The sequence below is a fragment of the Mesoplodon densirostris genome, chromosome 1, assembly GCF_025265405.1.
Source record: "Mesoplodon densirostris isolate mMesDen1 chromosome 1, mMesDen1 primary haplotype, whole genome shotgun sequence".
In the NCBI taxonomy this organism is placed as follows: Eukaryota; Metazoa; Chordata; class Mammalia; order Artiodactyla; family Ziphiidae; genus Mesoplodon; species Mesoplodon densirostris.
The window spans coordinates 168,518,509-168,543,358 of NC_082661.1; the positions used below are offsets into that span (position 1 = coordinate 168,518,509).

General features: G+C 39.1%; 1 protein-coding gene across 4 annotated transcripts in view; it reads right to left on the reverse strand.

Annotated features, from left to right (window-relative positions):
• Positions 1-24,850, reverse strand: part of NRG3 (neuregulin 3) — a 1,101,798-nt gene that overhangs the window by 312,057 nt on the left and 764,891 nt on the right. The gene's annotated exons all lie outside the window — the stretch shown is intronic.

Consider the following 24,850-nt stretch of genomic DNA (forward strand, 5'->3'; position numbering starts at 1 on the left):
TTAAACAGGAGAAGTAGCAGAAATATTCTTGTGGCCAGGGTACGATACTGGAGAGAGAGTATTCAGGGGTGAGAAGTAGAGAGCTGACCTTTAGAGGGAATGGTGACTAGATAGTGAGGTCATTTTTTTCCCCTCTCCCTTTTGGCATCTCTGTACTACAAGTTCCTGAGGTCCTCTTCAGGGCACCAGACCAAGAGTACCTATTTTCTTTGAATTAAAGCAGAACTGAGTTTGAACTCAATAAGAAACATATGAGGCTATTTTCTCTCAATAATTCCTTTCCTTCTATCGTACTACAGTGTACTTTCTATAATTTATTCACCCCAGGGTGCACTTACACAGTGCATCTGTTTCATCATTATTTTATTATTTCTTCTTGCTTTAAAATTGCATGAGCCACTGAGAAGCAGAGATGATGAATAGGGAAAATAGCTGGGCTCTTGCTAGATGAGACTGTGGTTAAGGGTTGGGGGCCTCTCTACCTATCCAGTCATCTATAGTCTTATCCATTCATTTTTCATATTCTTCTGCTCATTTATCTTTCAATAAGCAAAATTAAGGCCTTCTAATTTCTTAGAAGATCTTCCTTCCCCTTCTCATATTCATTTTCCCAAACCCACTGCCATCAAGTCACACACCTATTGAAAAACACTGTAAATGTTCTGAAGTCTGATTCCTTACTATGGCACTCAAGGTCCTTAAGAATCTGCCCAATTCTATTTCCTTGACACTTCCAACAATTCCAATTTAGTCAAATTGTTTCTGGAACAATTTCCTGTACCTTTGCTACACAGTTTCTTTCCTCATGCCATTTCCTTCCTCTCTCTAGTGCAAGACACAGATTTGATCCCACCTCCTCTATGGAATGTCTTCTGTCTTCTCAAGTTCTTTTAGAACTTTTATCAAGACCACAGTGTCTTTCTCCATCAGTTACTTAGAAGATGTACTTGGAATATAGTCAAGACTTTTACTAACCTTTTCTTTGGCTTAGAGAACATCATACATAATGGGAGTTAATTATCAAAGGGAGAGGAATGAAAAGCAGTAATATTGACCAAAATTTGCAGTTTCCTCTGCTCCATTAATGATAATTACTGGCTTACTTCTAGAGCTCAACTTGAAATTTGGTTTTTAATGGCAGTGAAAGAGAGATTTCTATTTAAAGATATATCCCCTAAAGCATTAACTAGCATTATATATATTTGCCTCTTGGTTCAATTTTAAACATTTTTCAAAAATTGGTGATGATGTAAAAAGACATGTTAAATTGACTTAGTTTGGAATCATGCACCATCCCTTTTGGTAGAAATGAAAATGTGAATTTCATCCACTGTGATGCAATAAAGACTTCTAATTTATTTGCTTTTTTTTTTCCAAGACAATGATTACATTACCCATTATCCCTGAGGGAACAGGCTGATTTCTCAATTCTTCTGCTTTAATCTCTGTATCTGTACTCATTAAAATATATTCTTATATCTAAATATAATAGTATTGCACATCTATGGGAAGCTAATGTTACTTTATTGCTTGGTGAGATCTCTAACCCAATACTTAAAACAATGAACACAGGGACACTCTAAAGGTATACACAGAAGCAATTTTGCAGGAAGCATCCTGTTTGCAAAGAGGTGAACTCAATTTGATAGTATGCAGACAAGTTGTACCATACCTCTGGGCTCTTGCCCATAACTAGCATTTTCCTCAGTATCTATTTGCCTGTGCTTAGTTTAAGAAAAAATAAAAATAAATAAATAAAATGAAATAAAGCAAGCAAACAAGTTGGTTTTCTAGCCCAATCCCTTAACAGTTATGCACTAAAATAACTGCACCTCATTCTTTTCTGAGAGCATAACAATTTCACCACAAAAACACAATTACTTGCAAAAACTACATATGAGAACACATATTTCAATAGAATGGGCCAGAAAACTTAAACCAATTTAGAGTGTTTTTTTAATCACTCTATGGATATGAAGAAGTCTAGGCTGGATCAACTAGGTATATTTCTTCCATTCATGGAACTTTGCTGAAAATCTCCTCATCTAAGCCTTCTCAAGCAATTTTTCTAATATTAGTTTAAAGACACCAGTTTACTTTGCATCTGTAGCAACATAATAATAATAATAAAAACAAAAAATTAAAAACAAAATAATAAATATAATGACAACAATAATGAAAAGGACATTTTCATCGAATGTTATAGTAGGGAATTTTTTATCCATTATTAATTTAATTCTTCTATCTCAAGAAGCTACTATATACAAAGTTCTTTAGTAGGCATTGTGATCAAGGTGAAAAAAAAGAGAAACGGGGAAGAGAAGGATGGAGGAAGGGAGAAATAAAATTAAAACATGGTCTGTACCTTCACAGAACTAACTATTTGGGAGGGGGAGTGTGTTGAACATCTGTCACGTTCTTTGCACACTTTGCAAAGATTTTTAGTTCTTGTCCTATATAAAGAAACTGAAACTGGAAATTATAGTTTATATGTATAGATTATATTATATGTACAGTTTATATAGATATATAGTGATTTTTGCAAGAAATTCAATCAGCAGGTCAATACTCAAGAAAGGCCTTAGATCTACCTCAAAAGACTGACAAATAAATTTATATGTTTAAAACTAACATAAAATATTAAGAGAGATATGAATTTTCAGTATTTTTTTCTGCTTAACATAATTTTAAAAACCCCAAACAATGAATCAACTAATTAGCAGTCCTCGTCTGTAAAGTGGTTATTTCTGCTAAATTGTACAATATCATTCAACTAGTATGTACAAGTGTTACTAATTTACCCTAAATCAGGCTGATTCTAAACTTCAAGACTTCGCATCACTAGATAAATATAAAATCATTCTCTATCTATCTATCTACCTACCAGATATCTTCTATCTAAGTGAACAGTATATGATGTTTACAAACACACTGGAAGCTCCAAAAAGGCATGTGACAAGGACTGTGAGGACAGAGACATGCTTAGGTTGGAATCCAGGGGTAGCTGATAAATCATAAATGGTGAGAGGACATGGTGCTTCAAAGAGAAGCATACTTCAAAGTTTTTGTTTCCCTCCTGCTACTCAAGTCACCTTTCTGAATCTTTTATTCTCCAAATTTTCTTCTGAATTTATGGCTCTCATCACTCTTGAAAGCTATCAGTATCTTTGAGACCTCTCTTTCTCTTTCCCAGTATCCTATTCAGCAAGTGGTCACTGAGAACCGAGGTCATGCCATAGCCTGTGCTGGGTACTGGGGAGAGAGAAATAAAGGGGCTTAGTATCTTATTGTGAGGAGCCTAACAAGCACTGGTATATTACAGGAGAGGCAAGCAATGGGAAGAGTGGATTGTAAATCACCCAATATTTATTCTGTACCTATTGTGGGCCAGGAAATATTCTAAGCACTCTCTCAGCCATGGAGGAGAACATTTACCCGAGGTACATCCAGTTAATGTTACTAAGTCAGTTCACTCATGAACATATTATTAAATAGCAAGGATACCATAGAGTAGCTCCTTCCTTTTAGAATATGTCCCTTTTATTGATGAAAGATAAACATGTCATTTGTCGATTGCAGGACACTATTATGTCCTAGAAAAGGGTAATAGAGCACAGGCATTCCACTAGTCCCAAATGAGGTTTTCAACAGCTCTCAGCCAAAAAACACTGGCCTAAGATTTCAAACTAGACTGAAGTGCAAAAGATTTCCTCTTATTCTGAAATTGCTCTTCCTATCTATTTTAATTTTATTTAGCTTATAAAATGCTTTTGATAGCTAATATTTACTGAGACTTTCAGCACACTAGGTATTTCACTTTGATGGCATCATATTCATATTACTGAAATCCTACAGCATAGACACTATTATAATCTCCAGTTTACAAAGGATGAAAATGAGTCTCAGCAAGTCTAATATATTGCCTGGCATCAGTCAGCTGTTCAGTCAGTAGTGGCAGTGAGAGGTTTCAAACCAGGCAATCTGGCTACAAAACCCATGCTCTTAATTATTGTACCGTAATGCCACACAAAAGGCAGTTTTCTGCCCACATCATCTCTTATCACAAGGAAAACTTACCAACTAAGAATAATTCCCCAATTATATTTCAATCTTATAGTCTTCTTTGAAATATACAGTCTGATAATATCTTGTCTAAAGGCTGGGCTGCAAGGCTACAGAGAACAGAGCATGAACAATTTGGAAAGAAAGAAACTCACCCCATTGCCCGGACTTTAAACTCTTGCCCAGAACAGCTTAAAGCTTAAACTCCAGCAGCCACCATGGTCATGTGGCTAACACCCCTGGGTAAGGAGCTTTCCGTCAGGGATTGGATGGTAACGGAAATCGAAGCCGCTTGTAATTATTTGTGTAATACTGCACTTTCAATTCTACTGACGCTGCATCGTGAAACCAGGGCATTTTTTTTAATGCATTTCTAGTCAAAGAAATGGCTCTAAATAAAGCTCCATCATATACACAATCCTATTGCGCTACATTGAATACTCAGAGCAAACATCAGCTTTGTCAGTTCATACCATGATCAATGGCAGTTCATAAACACTGAACACCACTTAATATCTTGGTCTTTACTAAATAAGTCCAGAGACTAAAGATTCAAATTATGACAAAGGAAGAAAAGGGTGGTCTGGGAAGGAGTTTAGGACTGGGGGAGGATGTTTTTGCTTTTCTTAGAATATTTTTTTGCATTTTACAAGGAGCATGCATTCTGGTATTACTTGAATAAATAAAGTTTTAATTTTAAAAATATTCAATCTATTCATTACTTTATCAAATACTGTTTGGTTATCTAGTGTGTCAGGCAATCTGCCAGTCATAATTCAGCAGTGGATAAGATTAAAAGGATGACATACCTGATGCCTCTCATAGTCAAGAGAGGAGCAGAGGGTGGTATTTAAGATCCAGCCTCTGGCACCAGTCTACCTGGGTTAAAATTCCAGCCTCAAAAATTGTTAGGCATGTGGCTTTGCTCAAAACACGTATCTTCCAACTTCCTCATCTAAAATATGATAGCCATACTAGCACCAACTTCATAGAATGTTAGGGAAATGCACAGGATGTTAACATATATAAGGTGCTTAGAACAGCCCTGTTTGGTACTTGGTAAGTTCCATATAAGTTTTGGTGTTGTTAGCAACATGGATAATACTTTCCATTAGCTCTTTCTCAACTTGTACGAACCAGGGCACTGATAATTATGTAGATAGATATAGTATATTATATGACAATGTCAAAGTAGAGACTTTCATAGAGATTATTTCATAAAATAATGTAGCTAAAATGATTTTGAAGCTGAATGTCATTACATAAATGAAAAACTTTTTTTTTTTTAAGTAGATAAGGACAGTCTTTGGACACAGATTACCTCAGTGGAATCCAGCTTCACCACTTCCTGTCTCCATAATCTTTAGTAAATTAACTTTTCCCTCTGTATCTCAATTTCATTATCTACAATGAAAAGATAGTTTTTATCTCAAGGGCTCAATGTGATGAGTGGAGTGTGTGACCTATGCGGTTATACATGGTTCTGTGCTTTGAAGGGCCCTGAACTTTAATACTCTGACATCATAAAATACTCTTAATCATTTTTGAACAAGGGCTCTGAACTTTTATTTTGTATGGGGTCCCAGAAATTATGTAGTCAGTCATGACAACAATTAAATGTGCTACTATGTAAAAGGGTAAAATAGTGACTGACACAAAAAAGTGCTATGTGTTAGCTATTATATTATTTTGTTCTCTTTATTTTGATATTAGAGAGTCTTATTTCCAAGTTATTATAAAAATCCAACATTTCTGTTTCCCCTAGAACAGAATATATATATATATATATATATATATATATATGTGTGTGTGTGTGTGTGTGTGTGTACATAATTTAAACGGTTATTTACCTTAGCATCAAATGCAATATACCACCTGCTATGAAATGTCATTTTCATGAAGAATATACTAGTTTTATGATAGGCTTTGGTCACAAAGTTCTGCCTATGACAGCACACCTGTCCAGATGAAGGTGGGGAGTGGAAATGAGGGTGGGTCCCAGGAAGAAAAGATCTAACACTTACGGAGCATCTCCTATGTGTAAAGCAGCACAACTATCATCTCTTTCAATCCCTGCAGTGTTCCTATAAAGTAACATTATCCTACTTTTGTAGATGATGACACTAAAGTTCAAGGAGTTCTATACAACCCAGCCAGAATCACAAAAACGAGAATATCAAGATTTGAACCCAGGTCATCCTACTACAATTTCCAAATTTCCATTTCTGTCCATCTTGGAGAGTGAGTAAATGAATGGCATATTTATAAGTCCCTCATTTTATATATGTACATCGGACTTTAAGAAGTGAAAGGAAATTTCTTGAAAAAGCAATTACTTAAGAACTGGGAATAGCCCAGTGTCCAGGAAAATACAGGATGGTTCTGTGTTCTGAAGTAATGTCTTCATCTCTTCAACATTCTTCTGATGAAAGGAACTTCTCAAAGTGCAATAGGCACCAGAGTCCGTGGTCCTGGCTGTGCTAATGCCATGTGCATCATGAAGCAAGAGTGATCTCTTAGACAAGAAGGTTGGGTGTTTCCACTGTTGTTCTATAATTTAAGCAATGTTCAACTGTATGAAAAGGTATTCAGGGAGGAAAATAATAAGAGGAAGAAAATGATCCATGCGGGAAGAAAAGCCTGAGAAAGAAACAGAAGAGGTTCATTTTCATGTCTCTTCACTTTTGAATAGAAGATCATATTGCCTGTAAAGGTATCTATCAGTCACAAAAAGTGCAGAGTCACAAACCTACTCTGAAGAAAATGAAACTCTCAATGTCTACATGCAAGCTCAAATGAAAATGATTATGAAGAAGTAAAGGGAAGATTTTTTTTTTAAAAAAGATTAAAAGAGACATTGGCTAGAGATCTTCTCAAGCACAAACACTGCACAAATTGGAAGAGTTGGGAGGCCTAAGAAAACAAAGAAGCCTGATCGAAGCTCCCTCTGCCCCAGGATGACACAGAGGCCAAGAAGTGCATTAACTCTCCCTAAAAGCATTTCAAAACTACAAAAGAAACATTGTTCAAGGACAAAATCAAAATTCAGGGGCTTGTACTAGGGAACAACAGATGGAAATGGCAAAGAAAAGGATTTCATCCTCTTCTTTGGTCCAGGGACATGGCTCCAAGGGGTCCTCTGATGCCTGTCACCTTTAGAGCAGCCAGAAATGCAAACATCCTTAGCAGAAGAAAAAACAAGTTGGTTTTCTATAAAGCAATCCAAATGGATGCTTTAATTTTCTATCAAAGTGGTACTTTATATGCTACAATTACTCATCCTCCAAATAAAAAGACAAATTCAATTTTGTTATTACAGTCATTTTTAAAATGCACACAGACTGTCTAAAGATTTTTGCTATTGATTTGAGCAAAATAAAGATATTTTGATGATACTGTTGAATGATAATACACCTCTTTAATTCTAACATGTTTTTTTCTTTCACTCTAAAAGTCTTGCCAGCCCAACTGAATGCGGAGCTCCAGAAGCGTTCATGGGAATGAAATTATGGATTCATAGAGTTTTGCCACTGAATTAGACTTGCCCAGGCATGTAAACAAAAGATGAACTTCTCTGCCTGTTTACAAGTGAAGTATTGTACATCACATATAGAATGCAGAACTCACTGTGGAAAAAACTGGCCTTCATCTGAGAGATTTGAGACTTTCCATCAAGAACAGAATTGGCACCTTCCATAAACACATTTCCCTCAGAACTGGTGCTCTAGGTTGGCAGATATGAGGAGACTTCTTGATGAGCCAGCCTTTTAATAGATTCAAATGAGTGGTATACCTCATTTGAAGGACCATTCACTGCTAAGGTCATAAAGGGGATTGTATTCAACCACTTATTAAAAGCCTAGAGATTGTAATGTTTAAGGCATATTTAGGTATCATTGAAAAGGCAAGTATAATTCTACAGGAGAATGAATGAGTAAGTGACAGACTAGGAAGACTGGCCACATGGAACAAGAAGGGTTTCAAATGCCAAGCTAAGAATTCTGAACTTTATCCTAGATAACTGAGAGCCACTGGAATTTTTCTGAGCAGGAAAGTGGCAAAATGAAAAAAAGGTATAGCATGGAAAGTTTAGGGAGCAGTAAGTAGAAAGAGTTGATAGGCAAGCATGTAGATGAGATGTCATTTTCTGATTAATTCAATGCTCTAAATTATTTTCTCTCCCTGTTCTCCTGGCATGTATATCTGTCGTAATTCCAATCTGAATAAATCCAACTACCTTCTTTCCCTGATTTGCAGCCCAGAGTCCCAGTTTATATGTGTTGCCTTGGTATTCTATCTGGTTAGCACCCTTTCATTCTTAAACATTTCCCAGTTTGGACAATAAATCATATGACCACCCTAATGATCACCAGCCACTATGGAGCCAACTTTTTTTTTTTTTTTTTTTTTTTTGTGGTACGTGGGTCTTTCACTGCTGTGGCCTCTCCTGTTGCGGAGCACAGGGTCCGGACGCGCAGGCTCAGCGGCCATGGCTCACGGGCCCAGCCACTCCACAGCATGTGGGATCTTCCCGGACCGTGGCACAAACCCGTGTCCCCTACATCGGCAGGTGGACTCTCAATCACTGTGCCACCAGGGAAGCCCGGAGCCAACTTTTATGCTCCACTGATCAAATCATTCTCCTAAACTCCCGTTTTACTGTTAAAGTTCCAAGGCTCAGTGTTGAGTCCTAGGCTCTCTCTCTTCTGGCTCTATATTCTTTCTCTTTGAGCATTTGCACTCATGCTTCTGGCTGAAATTGTCACCAATTTGAAAGAGACCATTCATATTGTCAGTGAAGACCTCTCCTTTGTGCTCCAGACCTAACTCTCTAGTTGGCATCTTCACGTAGATACCTCAAAGTCACTTCAAACTCCACTTGTCTGAAAGCCAGATGAAAATTCATAGCTGATGCTACCCCCCACCCCCAGTCCAATTGCCCCAAACCTTGGATTGTCTCCAGTGTGCCCTATCTCGGTGGGCCTTACCACCACCCACCCAGTTCCCAAGCCAGAAACCCAGGAGGCTTCCCTGACCCCTTGCTTTCCTTCACTCTCACATCTGATCTCTCAGAAATCTCTGCCACTTCAAATTCCAATTATCTTCTTCTTGAAACTCCTTGCCTGGCCAAGGCCTACTTCTTCCCAAGTTCTCAGTACTTCAAAGACAGTGTCTTGAATTTCTTGACTATGTTGTTTCCCCTATTTTACAAATTCACAGAATCAAGTTCTACTGGCAATATGCAAGCTACATAGAGTGAGAGAAAGAGGGCAGAAAGGAAGTCATTATCTGGAGATGCAGGCTATGGCCTAACAGGTGGGCCTGGACTGGAAAAGCAAATCTGCAAGTGTCACTAATATTAGAGTTATGTAAGGAGAGAATATATGAAAAAAAAAACCAAACAGAGTAATTCAGGACTGAAATTTGGGGAACATACCTACTTGGATATGAGACAGATGGAAAGACAGAGAGAAGAAGAGATTAGAGGTAAGCAAAAAAGAAAGAGATCCCACTCATTTAATTAAACTCATCAAAATTTACCTATGATAAATGGATGACAGCATTTCTTCAAGTTATTTTCGGCTGCTGCTTAATTATGATTTCCCAACTCATCTTGTGAAGCAATCACACATGTGATATTAGAGCATCCTAAGGCAGTTTTACTTTTGAACAGGTATGTAACTTCAGCTGAGTTCATTCAACAGTCTGTGATCAGCTCCTCCACTACCTGTGAAGTGTCCTTAACCCCATTTTACAAAGGACAAAATAAGGATGAGAGATATGCCCCAGGTCACAGCCAGTGAGTGGCAGGGCCAGGACTAGAACTCAGAACTCAGATCTCTGTAAGCCCTGCACCCTGTACAGCACAGCCCTCAAAGGACAGGACCCATGAAGCCACTGCTTCCTGTACCCTTGGTGGTCCTCAGCATGCCAAAAATGACAAATTCAGGACAGGGAAAAGCTCTTCAGGCCATCTGTTGCTGAATTAACGGTCAAAGACACTTGCTCTGGGCAGGTCCTGAAAATTACCTAATCTCTACTTTGATAAAAACTGGCCAGAATTCTCTGGCTTCTCAGGCCACGTTAAGATACAACAACCTACTGGACTGATACCACCCAGGATAGGCACCCAGACAGAGGTTAATCCTCCTAGAACAGCAGGGCTTACTGAGAGTGAGGTAACTAAGAGGAAGGTGCTGAAGTCCCAGGTGTTGCAGATGTTTAGAGGCTGCAGTGCCCTGAAGCATGATAGGTTTGCAAGGTGCTGATGAAGACCTCAGGGCATGGGGGCCATGGACTGGCAAGAAGCCGGTCTGACCCACTGACAAGGGAATCTGTGGCTTCAGACCCATTATCACAGTCACTCTCCATCTGAGCAGGAAACCAGGAACTTGGGCATATTCCCCACCAGAGGTGGATATACTGTGCAGGGAATGAAGCCAAAGTTCAGGATCCATCTCTTGTATGATCCCCTGAGGAGGCTGGGAGTTGATGGGCAATGCAGAGTGTTCTACATGGAGAGGAGAAGCCAGGTTGCATTCAGGAAACTTTCTACGTAAGCAGTTTTAAAAAATACATTACTTAAAAATAGTGCAAAGAGGAGAACTGGATCTCCAAATCTCTAGTAACTTGTTGTAAATTCTTTTTACGTTTGTAAATTTGTATTCTCTTCTTAAAGAGGGCCACAGAATTGTATAAGCTTTAGGATCTACAGGGGAAGAGCCCTGGTTTTGTGAGTCTTGAGGCTTATGACCCTAAGTTTCTCTTCAGTTTCACACTAAATATGCTCTTTAAATCTATTGCTAGACAAACAAGCTGAGGGAGGAAGGCAGTGACTGAAGCCTCTTAGTGGGAGTGAGGGATCTTTCTACAGGTTTCAAGAAAAGTAGGTATTCTGTCCCCAAATCTTTATAGCCATACTTGGTCATTTGGGTACAGAAAAATGACACAGACTCAGACAGCAAGCATTACTGAGATAACTAATAATTACAAGTGTTACTCCATCTCTAACAATTCACTGTGAACCTGGGGAAAGTGAGTTTGTGTGTGTGCATGTGCACTTCTGCTGTATGTATCTGTGTTTCTGCTGTGTGTTTGTATTTCTGTGTGTTTGTGTGCCTGTACTCTGTGTATTGAAGTGGGGATTAAGAAGAATATTTATTGATTTGTGAAGGAAAGATAGACACAAAGAGAGAGACTTAAACAGAGATGTGAAAAACCAGGGCAAAGAGAGAGGAGAAATGGTGAGTATGAGAAGTGAGGGTGGGAAGAAATGATGTATGAATGGATGGATGGAAGGAAGGAAGGAAGGAAGGAAGGAGGGAGAAAGGGAAGAAGGCAAGGAGAACAACTAAGTGTTTTTCTAATCACCATAAGCAAAGTTATCTTGAACCTTTCAGGAAACAATATATTAATTTAAAAAAATCTTGTGGCTATTCTGACAAAACGACCCTCAGTAAAGTAATTTTTAATTGGAAAAGTCTCTAGTCACCTGGGTGCCAAAAAGTGAAAAACAAAAACAAAAAACAAACAAAAAAACCCCATGTTACAATCCTTTCATTCTTATTTCACATTTTTTTTTTTCGCGGTACGCGGGCCTCTCACTATTGTGGCCTCTCCCGTTACGGAGCACAGGCTCCAGACGCGCAGGCCCAGCGGCCACGGCTCACGGGCCCAGCCGCTCCACGGCATGTGGGAACTTCCCGGACCGGGGCACGAACCCATGTCCCCTGCATCGGCAGGCGGACTCTCAACCACTGCGCCACCAGGGAAGCCCGTTATTTCACATTTTTGATAAATGTGTCTCATATGGACCATTTCTGCCAATGGCAAATTTTCTTTATGCTTTGGAATTTGCTTTCCAGCAGTTACATAAAAATCTCACTACTGCAAATGTCAGGGAGTTCTGGAGTTCAGAAATAAACCATAATTGGGAGGGAGTTTGGGTAGCAAAATTAAACTGAAGAACCAGGAAAATAAAGTAACAAAAGTCTACTCTTTGTTCAACTCAAAAAAATGATGATCATTAGAAAATTGTACACTGCCCCCAAACAAAGAACACTTTGTTCTGGGACTAGTCTCCAAACATCTTAACATCACAATAACTTTTAATTCATATTTCCACTGCCTAACAAGTATCTACAATTAGTAGGTGCTCAATCAAAATTTTTGGAATGTTACCAGTTTTGTCTCTAAAACTTCTTGCTTGTGTGCATGTGTGTGCGCATGTGCACCTCTGCACATAAAAATGTTAAATTATCTGGAATATTACAACCATAATGTCTCCTGAGAGGCATTCTGGAGGTGAGTGAGGACTTCTGAGTAGAACCATGAAGCTCTCCAACGATCCTAAGTCCTGTCTTTCTGAGCTCAGAGTGATGGCGGGAAGTAAGCACACATCAGCTTCCTGATGCCCTTTGCCAGGAGTGGGGCTTGACACTGCCCAGCCATTGGTGGTCTACTTTTTCCTCCTCTCTCAAGTACCAATCCCCGTTTTTTTTTTTTTGGCCTCTCCTTTTGAGATTCTCTCTATCCTATGAGTTAGAAAGACAAGCCTTTCTTCCCAGCTGGTGGCACTTAGAGTTAAAGCATTTGAGCTAAAGATCTCGTTAGAGTCTGTGGATGCCATGTGCTCAGCCTTCCACTGTTGAGAAACCTAAGTCAGTGGCAGCTGGAAAGCAACTTTAGCTTCAGATCATCAGCCCTGTCCCTTGTGGTGAGGACATCCTTCGTCATGTCTGCCATGGAACTGAGGCACTAAAGGGCCACTTCTGGGCAGTGCTTATACTCAGAGTCCTCACACTGTCCCTAGGCTATTACATGTTTTTGTAGAAAGACAAAAATCTGTGTGCCACATAGGGAGGGGCTGGCCATGAGAATCTTCTCATGAGCCTGCCAGCTTCCTTTGGGCCTGAGGCTATGCTTTGACCACTCCTGAGTTTAGTCCCTCATTTTCCTATCAGCGTTGGAACCCGAGGTAAGGAGACTGGACAGAGAGGCAGGGACCCTCTTTTGTGGACTCAGATGCACAGAACTCACTTTTCACTTCAATTTGGTGTCCATGGACCTCCTAGCAATAGAAAGGATGTCTCTTCAGCACCACTGTTGCAGAAAAGTTGTTACATGATTTGCAAGAGCCTCATTAAACTACACATTTATTACATACCATGTATTTGTTAAGCCAATCCACACATATTCATTAGCATATTCAAGTAAAAGTAAGAATGAACAAATGGCTAGAGTACTGAGAATAAGGAGATGTGGTACAATTTGCCTCTGGAAAATCCAGCTGAGTAACCGGAAGCCACTGATGAGTTTTAACAGTGCAGAGTGAAGGCTGAGAGAGCCTGAGGTTCCCATCAGACTTGCAGTTTGAAAAGAACACTAGCTACAGAGGAGAAAAGATGAAAAGGATTAAACATATGGCATTACTGGATTGGAAATTCTTCAGCATTAGTCCACAAAATCATACATGGTAACTGACTATTATGCTGGAAACAAAGACGAAAGGAAATGGATGGATCTGGCAGACTGGAAATCAAATTTTTAAAATGGCAAATAAGGAAAAGAGTAGCCTCAGAGAGGAGGCTTAGGCTTTTAGCCTGTGGAACTTGATGGTGATGGAGTGTTAGCCTGAGAAGTGAACCCTGGAAGATAACCAGGCTAAATGGGATCACTGGGATTTCAGTTGTCAGCAAGTTGAACGTAATGTGCTGTTGAGACATTAATGGGAAGATGTTACGAAAGTCTAGAGTTCACAGGAGGGTTTGAGCTCTAGATAAAAATTTGGAAGTCCTGTGCACATAGACGGTAAAAGCATGTTGCCAAGGAAGAGAGTACAAAGTGATATAAGCAAAGGACCTGAGAGAGTATGTGGAAGTACTCTAACATTTAATGGCTGAGAAGCAGCAGCTGAGCTTGCAAATGTGACTACAAAGTAGTAGCCAGGGGATAGGAGGAAAGTGAGTACAGTGCAATACACCATGGATGTCCGGTGGAAAAGGAAGATCGAAACAGAGAGGGTGGATTCAACAAGATAACATATTGCTGAGATTTCCATATTGTGAGATGAGGACTCAGAAATGTTCTTTATGCTCTGTGATGTGGAGGTACATGGATATTATTGTATGGATGGACCCAGAATCGAAGCAGCATTAAGGAGGAAATGAAAATATTAGGGCTGTTTGTCTGGCATACAAAAAGGAGGAATTAAGAGACTAGAAATGCTCATGAGGTTAATAAAAGCAGATGAGGGTAGGTGTAATGGAACAAGCCAGTCAGGAGGAGATGAAGATTTCTGAGAGCAGAGCAATAGAATGAGTCTAGAGGTGATGATTATGTCTCAGGTGTGGCCATCGAAGTGGGTGGATGTGATGGAGTGACAGAAAAAAATATGGAGATGAGGCTGTCAAGGCCATGGTGTAGAACTGGTGGAAGCCAACACTGTCCTAAAAGATGAGGTGTGGAAAAGTCTGTAGGTGACAATAGCCTAGATAGGATTCATTGTGTTATAATGTGTCTCAAAGAATCGTCTTTTGTTTTTCAAGAACTGAAGGAATAAATGCTATCAGAAGGGCAGTGGGTAATCAGTAGGCCAGCAAACCTACTTTCAGAGCATGAGGGGCATGGGAAAAAAACATAAAAATCAGCTTTTCATGGAGCAGTTGTGTCAACAGTGGACAGTCAGGTTTCAAGAAGGGAAGGGGTTGTGGAGGAAACATTCAGAAAAAAAAAATGGCTGAGAATGGGAATGGAAGGATATTTGTTAAATACAGAGGCACAATTCCAGATGTCACCATGGACAATTCTGAGAGAAAGGGAAGGAAGTGGAGGTCAGGGTGAGCAGTAGGAAAACATGAATTGTGAGCACAGAGGACAGAGGAGATGAAGGAGGCGACACGAACACTTGGAGCATTCTGTAGTAAGAGATGAAGAGAGAGAGCTAGTTGCACTAGTCCAGGTGTCTCTTCAGCTCAGGGCTTTGGCTCCCTTGGCCATAGGTCTGAGCCTCATAATGACAGATGACTGTACCGCCATGTGGTGAAAGCAGGTATATGTTGTGGGGCCTGGGATGACAGGGACCCCTGAGACTACTGCATACACATGTCTGTCATCATGTACCCTACTGAGAAGCAGAGAAAGTTATGGAAGAGACTGTACCAAACTTTTTGAGTTCTTGGACCCCCTGAAGATGTTCCATCTATAAACCTCAATTTAATTACCATGGTCCGCCTTATTAGGACTCAACCCCGAGCTGCTTAATTTTGTTGCTAATATGCTCACTTTAAATAGCTTCTGCCTGGTGGGCTTGGGACACATTCCCAGCAATCACTAATCTGGATAAAACCAATCCTCCTTTCTATTAATTAAGAAGTGGCTTTTCCTCAATAATTAAAAGAATGTCTTCTTTGGCAAATTGTTAGTAATCCACCAGTGATGAAAAAACAACTTTGGGAGTGTGTGTCTCAAATGTTTCACTGGTTACCAGATTTATTGGCAGTTTGGTTTTTTTTTTTTAATTACCTATTACTAAGAGGACTGACGGACAGGATGAAAGTACGTGAAGGAGAGGGTGTAGTGCAGAGAGTAATGACAAAAACTTTACGATGTTACTATTTAGAGCACTTACTAGTTCAAAGATTGTAGCAGCTCCAGTACAACTGTCATCCGTGGTGATATATATTACAGCCATAAAAAACTTACTTAGAAATATGGGGGTAAGGGTGTAAGAGAGAAGGATATTTGAGCACATGTAACTATCAACCTGTAAGCCTGGGGCTTTGCCAGCCCCACCATATGCAAAGCATCCCCAGGGAGTGGGCATGCCATGGGTTGGCTTAAGGCTAACCAGCTTGATGGTTCAAGCTTCCAATGACATTTTACATTCAGACGAGGTCAGTGACTTAGCAGGTCAGTAGCCTTGGATATGTTTCCTAGCCCTGGAAATACCTCTTATCATCGATTTTTCAAAGTCCAGATAGGATTTGGGTATAGAAGGTTTGCTATAAACATACTCATCATTGGTAGCCAACCTGGAACATGAGATGGCATGAGTGCAGCTTCAAACATCTTCACACAAACCCCACGTTTCTAAGGTTCATGGTGACAGTCCCCAGTGGCAAGAACTCACCTCCCTAAAAGCCACAAACCCTTGACAAGTTGCTGAGCTCATCCTTGAAGGTCTCGCTGAGCTTAAGGCACACTGGGTTTTCAAAAAAAGTCTCTTAGGGCTTCCCTGGTGGCGCAGTGGTTGAGAGTCCGCCTGCTGATGCAGGGGACGCGGGTTTGTGCCCCGGTCCAGGAGGATCCCACATGCCGCGGAGTGGCTGGGCCCGTGAGCCATGGCTGCTGAGCCTGCGCGTCCGGAGCCTGTGCTCCGCAACGGGAGAGGCCACAACAGTGAGAGACCCGTGTACCGAAAAAAAAAAAAAAGTCACTTAGGTACCCCCTTTCCTGCTCCATGTTGACAGAGGCCAATCAGCTTAGCACTCATAGAATTCCTCTTCACCTTTTGTCAACTCCCTTTATGGCATGAGGTTCGGTTGTGTGCTCATGGGGCAATCTGGGGAAAAAGATACCCCAGATAGGTGATAGTTCTCCTTCACATCCCCTTTCCACATAGCCCTTCTCAGGTCCATTTTCCCTGCACACACTGGCTTTTTGTTTGTCTCCATCCAAACATTTTAATTCTAATTGGCTTATGTAATTCGATCCTTGTTAAACCCAATGGCAGATGAGCTCAAACAAACATCAGGCCTTGCTTAGGCTCAAGCTCTGACCTTGGCGGTCCACATATTTACTGACTTTCCTCACAGAAAACTGTCACCATTCTCTGGCTCGGTGATGATCTAGGTTCAGTTCATTTATCTCACTGAAACTCCGTTTTTAATTGGGATACTTATTCCTGTCTGGCCAGAGACTGCTACTTATCTATTCAGTATTCATCTCCCCAATCATTTGGTTAGAGAACACGATTTTTTTATTTGGAATGACAGTGATTGCCACTAAGAGATTACAGGTAGAAGTCATGAAATGGGGCTTCAAGAAGCTCTTTTCACATCAATTTGTCCTTTCATTATTCCTATTTGGGATGCAGCTATAACAGCTGGAGCTGTAATAGCTGTCTTGTGACCTTGAGGATGGGAGCCATGTGCTAGGGAGAGTAAAGCATAAAGTTAAAAGGAGGCTGTGACCCCAGTGACTTTATGGAGCTTCCTTAACTGCTTTGGACTCTTACCAAGGAACCTACATGAAAAAGAAATAAACCTCTATCCCGTCTGAGCATCTTTGGTCAAATCATGAGAATCTAAATGATATGCTCCTTCCCAGTGATCAGATGAGAGTTAAATATGAGCATATATGAAAATGCTAAGGCAGTAGCTGGACTCTGCACATGTCAGTTTCCTCATACTGTAGCTTCAGCCTGGCTCTCATGAAACATCATGTGGCCATTTGAGCTGTAATTGACTCTGTCCCGGGCACTGGGAATTGAGACTGTTTCCCTGAGTGGTTTGAGACAAATGCCTTGATAATTTCAAGGACTGGCTTTCTGTCTACACATCTTTTAGAGGAAGGATACCCTAGGCCTTCTATTAATTACAAACACAATCTGTGAAGTGGCTCGTGTGTATTCATGATTTAGAAAAGAAAAAAGTATTTTAAGGCTTTGCTGGTAGCTTTGAAAGTTTTCTAAAGCAGAGCGTGATTATGTCTGATGGACAAACAACCTGTAGCCTAGAGGGTACTCATCATCACTCCCCCACTCCTCTTCATGTGTTCCTTTGCATTCACACATCAAAGTCACTTCAAAAACATAAAAAAAGAAATGAAAGAGAAGAAAATAGACAGCCATGACAGCACACAATGCAAGTCTATTATTTTAGAAACAGAACTATGTAGATACAGCAAACATGGTATCAGTATTGCCAGCAACATCAGTCACATTTGGCTTTGTGCTCCCTTCCCTGGCTTTTAAGAGCCTGCTGAAGTAAGGGTATGGAGAGAAGGAGGTGCTTGTTCTCCAAACCCTTCACAAAACATCTCCCACATCAGACAGAAAACCTAGCCCCAACTGCTGATGAGGCTTCTGAATATCTGTGTTTGTTAGTTCAAAGGCCTGAAGCGTTAATGACCCTGGGGTCTTTGTTTACTGCTCTTATTTGGATCATCTCTTCTTGCTTCTTATTGAGGACAAACATTTGAGTAGTGTGTGTGTGTATTTTGTTTTGGAAAGCAGTGTATTCATTTCCATACCACCTCAGTAGGCAATTGTGACTTCCACAGACCTGCATATGTAAATATACCACATACATGGTCCTAGCTCTGGTTAGAGACTTAAAATCATTGAACCCCTGCCCAACACCACACACACACACACACACACACACACACGTGTGTAAGCTCTCGAGATCCTCCTTCCTGTAACTCCTATTGGTCTGAGCACAACTAAAGGTAAACAGAATTGACAACTGAATGACATGCAACAGTTTTTAACTGAGCTGCTGTTACTGCTTGTCCAGTGAACATTGCTATGCCCTGAGATTCTCCACATAAATCAGACAGGCACACACACACACACACACACACACACACACACATCAGAGTACATAATAAAGGCATCTGATAAATTAAAAAATTACCCCTACTGAGTAGCACATTAATAGGCAGATAAATTAAATTAAATCAAAACATCTCTCTCTCTCTAAATACATATATATGTGTATTCTAATATAATATATATAATAGTATTTCCCATGTGAAAAATATTTGAATAAAAAAATTATCCTTTAACAGTTTTATCTAGGTTTAATTGACATACAATAAACCTCACATACCTAAAACAAAATTTTGATAAGTTTTGAAATATGTATACACCTAAGAAACCATGGACTACAGTCAAGATAATGAGCATATGTCATAAACAAAATGAAAAGATAACCTATGGAAGAAAATATTTGCAGATGATACAACCAACAAGGGCTTAATTTCCAAAATATACAAACAGCTCATGCAACTCAACAACAAAAAACAAACAGCCCAACTGAAAAATGGCCAGAAGACCTAAATAGACATTTCTTCAAAGAAGACATACAGATGGCCAACAGGCATGAAAAAATGCTCAACACTGCTGATGTTTAGAGGACTGCAAATCAAAACTACAGTGAAGTGCCACCTCACACTGGTCAAAATGGCCATGATTTAAAAAGCTACAATTTTTTTTTTGGCTGCGCTGAGCAGCTTGCGGGATCTTAGCTGCCCAACCACAGATTGAACCTGGGCCCCCTACAGTGGAAGTGTGGAGTCATAACCACTGGAGCACCAGGAAATTCCCTAAAAAGTCTACAAATAACAAATTCTGGAGAGAGTGTGGAGAAGAGGACACCCTCCTACACTGCTGGTAGGAATGTAAGTTACTGCAGCCACTATGGAAAACAGTATGGAGGTTCCTCAGAAAACTAAAAATAGAATTACCATATGATCCAGAAATCCCACTCCTGGGCATATATTCAGACAAAACTATAATTCAAAAAGATACATGCACCCCTACGCTCATAACAGCACTATTCAAATAGCCAAGACATGGAAACAACCTAAATGTCCATCAATAGATGAATGGATAAAGAAGATATGGTACATATATATATGTACAATACAATAGAATACTACTCAGCCATAAAAAAGAATGAAATAATGCCCTTTGCAGCAACATGGATGGACCTAGAGATTATCATACTAAGTGAAGTAAGTCAGAAAGAGAAAGACAAATACCATATGATATCACTTATATGTGGAATCTAAAATATGACACAAATGAACTTATCTATGAAATAGAAAGAGACTCACAGACATAGAGATCAGACTTGTGGTTGCCAAGGGGAAGAGGGGGTGGAGGAGGGATGGACTGGGAGTTTGGGATTAGCAGATGCAAACTAGTATATATAGGATGGATAAACAACAAGGTCCTACTGTAGAGCACAGGGAACTATATTCAAAATCCTGTGATAAACCATAATGGAAAAGAATATGAAAAAGAATGTGTGTGTGTGTGTAAAACTGAATCACTTTGCTGTACAGCAGAAATGAACAGGACATTGTAAATCAACTATACTTCAATAAATTTAGTAAATTAAAAAAAAATAATGAGCATATACATCACTCTCAAAAGTTTCTAAGTTTCTCTTTGTAATCACTCCCTCCCATCCTTCCCCAGTCCCCCTTCTTCAGATAACCACTGATCTACTTTCTGTTATTATAGATTAGATTACATTTTCTAGTGTGTAGTCTAAATGGAATCATTAGGCATTCTTTATCTTTCCCTCAGTGTAATTTTTTTTGAGATTTACCCATGTCGTAATGTGTATCAGTAAAGTTATATGTTAATGGGCATTTGGTTTGTTTCCTAATTTTCCTTATGACAAATAAAGCTTCTGTGAATGTTCATGACAAGTTTTTGTATAGACATATACTTTTATTTCTGAGTAAATACCTATGAGGTCATAGGTATAAATTCAACATTTTAATACTTTGCTAAAATGTCTTCCAAACTTATTGTACCATTTTATACTTCCACGGGGCAGATGAGACTTACTACCTACAAATTCTTCTTAGTGAAATGTCTCTTAAAATCTTTTGCCCACTTTTTAAGCTGTGTTGCTTGTTTACTTATTTAATTTTGTGGGATATATATATATATATATATATATATATATATATATATATATATATATATATAAAATTCTGGATACATTCTGTGGCTAATCTTTTCATTACTTTAAGTGTCATCCTATTTACTTATTTATTCTTGCATATAGATGTCCTGTTATTCCAGTCCCTTCTGTTGAAAACACCATCTCACTCACTTGACTTTGTACCTTTGTCAAAGAAACAGTTATTTGTATATGTGAGCTCACCTATTTTATTTACCTATATGTATATCTTTATCCTAATATAACACTTTTTCATTACTATAACTTTGCAATAAGGCTGGAAATCAGGTAATATCAGTCCTCTAATTTTGTTCTTTTTTTCAAGACTGTTTTAGCTATTTAAGGTCCTTTACATTTCCCTACTCTGCAGAACAATACTACATTTTATCTTTTTTTTTTTTTTTGGCCTTTTTGTCCCCATAGAAATGTCTCTTTCAGTAAGAAAATATAAAACTAATACAACTTTGTCATCATGTTCTGTCATGGCACTATTTTTTATAACACAATTTAAATCTTTGATCCATTTGAAATTTATCTGGTATATAAGAAATAAGGCAGTATATAATTTTAAACCTAAATAACTATATTTTATTCAATATATTTTATATAAGTTGCAACAAATAAGCCTTTCTCAGTGAAAAAATTCCATACTACTCATTTAGACAATAACCTATTTTTAATATATAATTGTTTATACTTTTTAGATACTTCAGAGATTGTCCTGGTAACATGTTTTGGTGGTAAATACATAAAAATACTGGTTTTTCCATCTATAGGCTTCTATATTACCTAAAGATTTGGCCACCAAAGAAATTTCTTCTGATGTAGAGGAATTATTTCTCATGGTGTTTGTCTTCAACATATTATTTATTGCATTGCTGTATAAACGTTTCCTTGCTGCCTCCTTAATAAACTGTAAGCTCCTTGGGAAAGTAATAGTATTTTATTTACCTCTATATCAACAGAACAAGTCACACAGTGCAATTAATCAATCAATATGTAATAAAAGAATTGATAGAATTTTCTGATAGACACATTGAATGACATCCAGCCACTTACTTATCATGCTCTGCCCACATTTAGAAAAAGTCTAAGATGACTATATAATAATACAATTTCTTTTTACCTTAAGCATATCTGTTTGTCTGGAGTGAAAGTTTTTTCCAAAGGTTACAGGTTGCATGCTTCAGGGATGGAACAACTGGTATTTCTAAATTCTTTTTAGCCCAAAGTTCAGTCAGCACCATATTCTTGCCCATGACATTAGAAAATGACACCAAGCTATATTCATAAGCCTGCACACTACACAGTCAGAGAGCATATGAAGTCTCTTTTAAAATGATTTGCATGGAGTCTTAACTACCTGCCCAAAAGCCTGCAATGAGAGATAAAATGCTTGAGAATAATAAAATGTATTTTAAATCCTCTCATTCAATGTAGCTCCTCCAACCTTCCTTTAAGAGGGAAGGAAGTCATGTCCAGTCTGTCACCAAAAATCACATCCCAAGAAACCTGGGGAAAAATGGTATTTGTATACTCAGCCATAAAAAAAAGAATGAATTAATGCCATTTGTAGCAACATGGATGCAACTAGAGATTAGCATACTAAGTGAAGTAAGTCAGAAAGAAAAAGACAAATACCATCTGATATCACTTATATGTGGAATCTAAAATATGACACAAATGAACCTATCTATGAAACAGAAACAGACTCACGCACATAGAGAACAGACTGGTGGTTGCCAAGGAGGGGGGGTTAGGGGAGGGATGGAGTGAGAGGTTGGGGTGAGCAAATGTAAGCTGTTACATATGGAATGGATAAACAACAGGTCCTACTGTACAGCACAAAGAACTATATTCAGTATCCTATGATAAGCCACAATGGAAAAGAATATAAAAAAAGAATGTATATATATGTATAACTGAATCGCTTTGCTGTGCAGCAGAAATTAACAGAGCATTGTAAATCAACTACTTCAGTAAAAAAAAAAGAAAGAAAAATAAAAATGGTATTTGTAATTCCATTTCACAAGCCCTAAAAACTACACGTATAATGTAGTTCTGTCTAACTGTTCTATGCAGCTTGTTATCCAGTTGCAAATCTTGGCTGTCCCAGGGTCTCTTTGAAAGATAAAAGTCTGCAGTAGTACCTAATTTCTGGCACTGCATGCCCTTGCCCCACTCTGTGTGTGTGTGTGGTGTGTGTGTGGTGTGTGTGTGAGTGTGTGTGTGTGTGTGTGTGTGATACATTTTTAAGAGCAGGAGCTTCCTCCTTTTGTGATCGTGTGGTATGGCTCAAAGAAACCTTATCTATCCAGATGGTGGAACCCTCACTGTTCGGACACAGTTTAATACCACCTTATTCATTCTTTGTAGCCATTCCAAACCGTCTCCTTTCCCCTGTTACTCTCATTCTCCATTCCCAGTATCTTCAATCTTGGTAGGATTATGGTGACCCTTTCAAAAAAAATTATTATTTTTTACCTGTACAGTCCACACTAGAATGGAATCATTTTCCCTTTCTTTAATTAACTATCTTATTAACATAACTCCTTCCCATCCCTGAGGTCTTACAAGAAGATATGTGTCCCCTACAAAATCAAGCCCTTCCATCCCTTATTGGCATTTTGTTACTCAAATGCAGGATCTCTGGCCTCTTGCTAGACCTGTTGAATTAGAATCTGCATTTTCATAAGCTATCCATGGAATTTGCAAACACATCAACAGAGCACTGGCCTAGACCTCTTCTCTCATTGACATCTTCACTATTGGTTGAGTCCTCCACTGACGTTTACAAAGATGTCAGCATCATCTCTAAAATATCTTTCTTCTGTCCTGCCAGCTTCTCCACTTAGCACCATCTCACTTCACTGCTTAATCTGTGAATATATGACTTTTCTCTACCTACTGATTCTGTAATACCCTGCAGCCTCTTTCGGCACCCTAATTTGTTCCTGGAAATCTTGACAGTTACCAATGCCTTTCTGCCAAGACCTGTTAAACATACAAGTTTTCAATTCTATCACACCAGTGTTATAATTATCACCAATTGAGGTTTTGGTAAGTCTCGGAAGCTATGATAATAAGCTCTATTGCCAAACCTGATATTTTGCAGAAATAGTTACTCATGTTCTTCCTATGCATTTTATGCCCTCCAAACACCCTTAACATTCCCAGCCAGGTTCAGTTCCTTCAAATATATACTCCTGCCCAGAGACATATGTGGGAGGCTGTATTAGATATCCATTGCTGTATAACTACCCCCAAAACAAAGCAGTTTAAAACCACACATATGTATTAGACTTTCTGAGAGGAAGAAATCTAGAAGCAGCTTATCTGAGTGTTTCTGGCTCAGAGTCTCTCATGACATTGCAGTCTAGCTGTCAGCAGGGCTACAGTCATCTGAAAGCTTGACTGGGACTAGAGCAGGGTTTCTCAACCTTAGAACTATTGATATTTGGGGCTGGATAATCCTTCATTGCTGGGAGACTTCTTTTGCATTATAGGATGTTTAATAGCATCAGTGGCTTCTATTTTCTAGATGCCCACAGTACCTCCCCTTCCAACTGTGACAAGCAACACAGGACCAGACATTCCTAAGTCTCCTGGGCAGCAAAATCATCCCTAGTTGCAAACCACAGGGCTAGAGCCTCTGCTTCCAAAATGGTGCACTAATAGATTGTTGGCTGAAGGCCTCTGCTCCTTGTTGGCTCTTTACCGGGAGGTCTCAGTTCCTTGCCATGTGGGCTCCTCCATAAGGATGCTTGAGTGTTCCTATGACATGCGGCTAGCTTTCCCCAGAGTGAATGATCCAAAAGAGAGTATGGAGGAAGCTGCCTTTATGACCTAGTTTTGGAAGACACACTCCTTCAGTTCTACAATATTCTATTTATTACAAGTTAGTCCTTAAATCAAGCTAACACTCAAGAGAAGAGGAATTAACCTCCATTTCTTGAAGGGAGAAAAGTATTAAGGAATTTCTGGAAATATTTTTAAAGTACCACAAGGCTCCCTATTAAAAAATGCCGTCCTCATATAAAATGTTCAGGAACTTATCATGAAATATCTGGTTTATCTCCCCA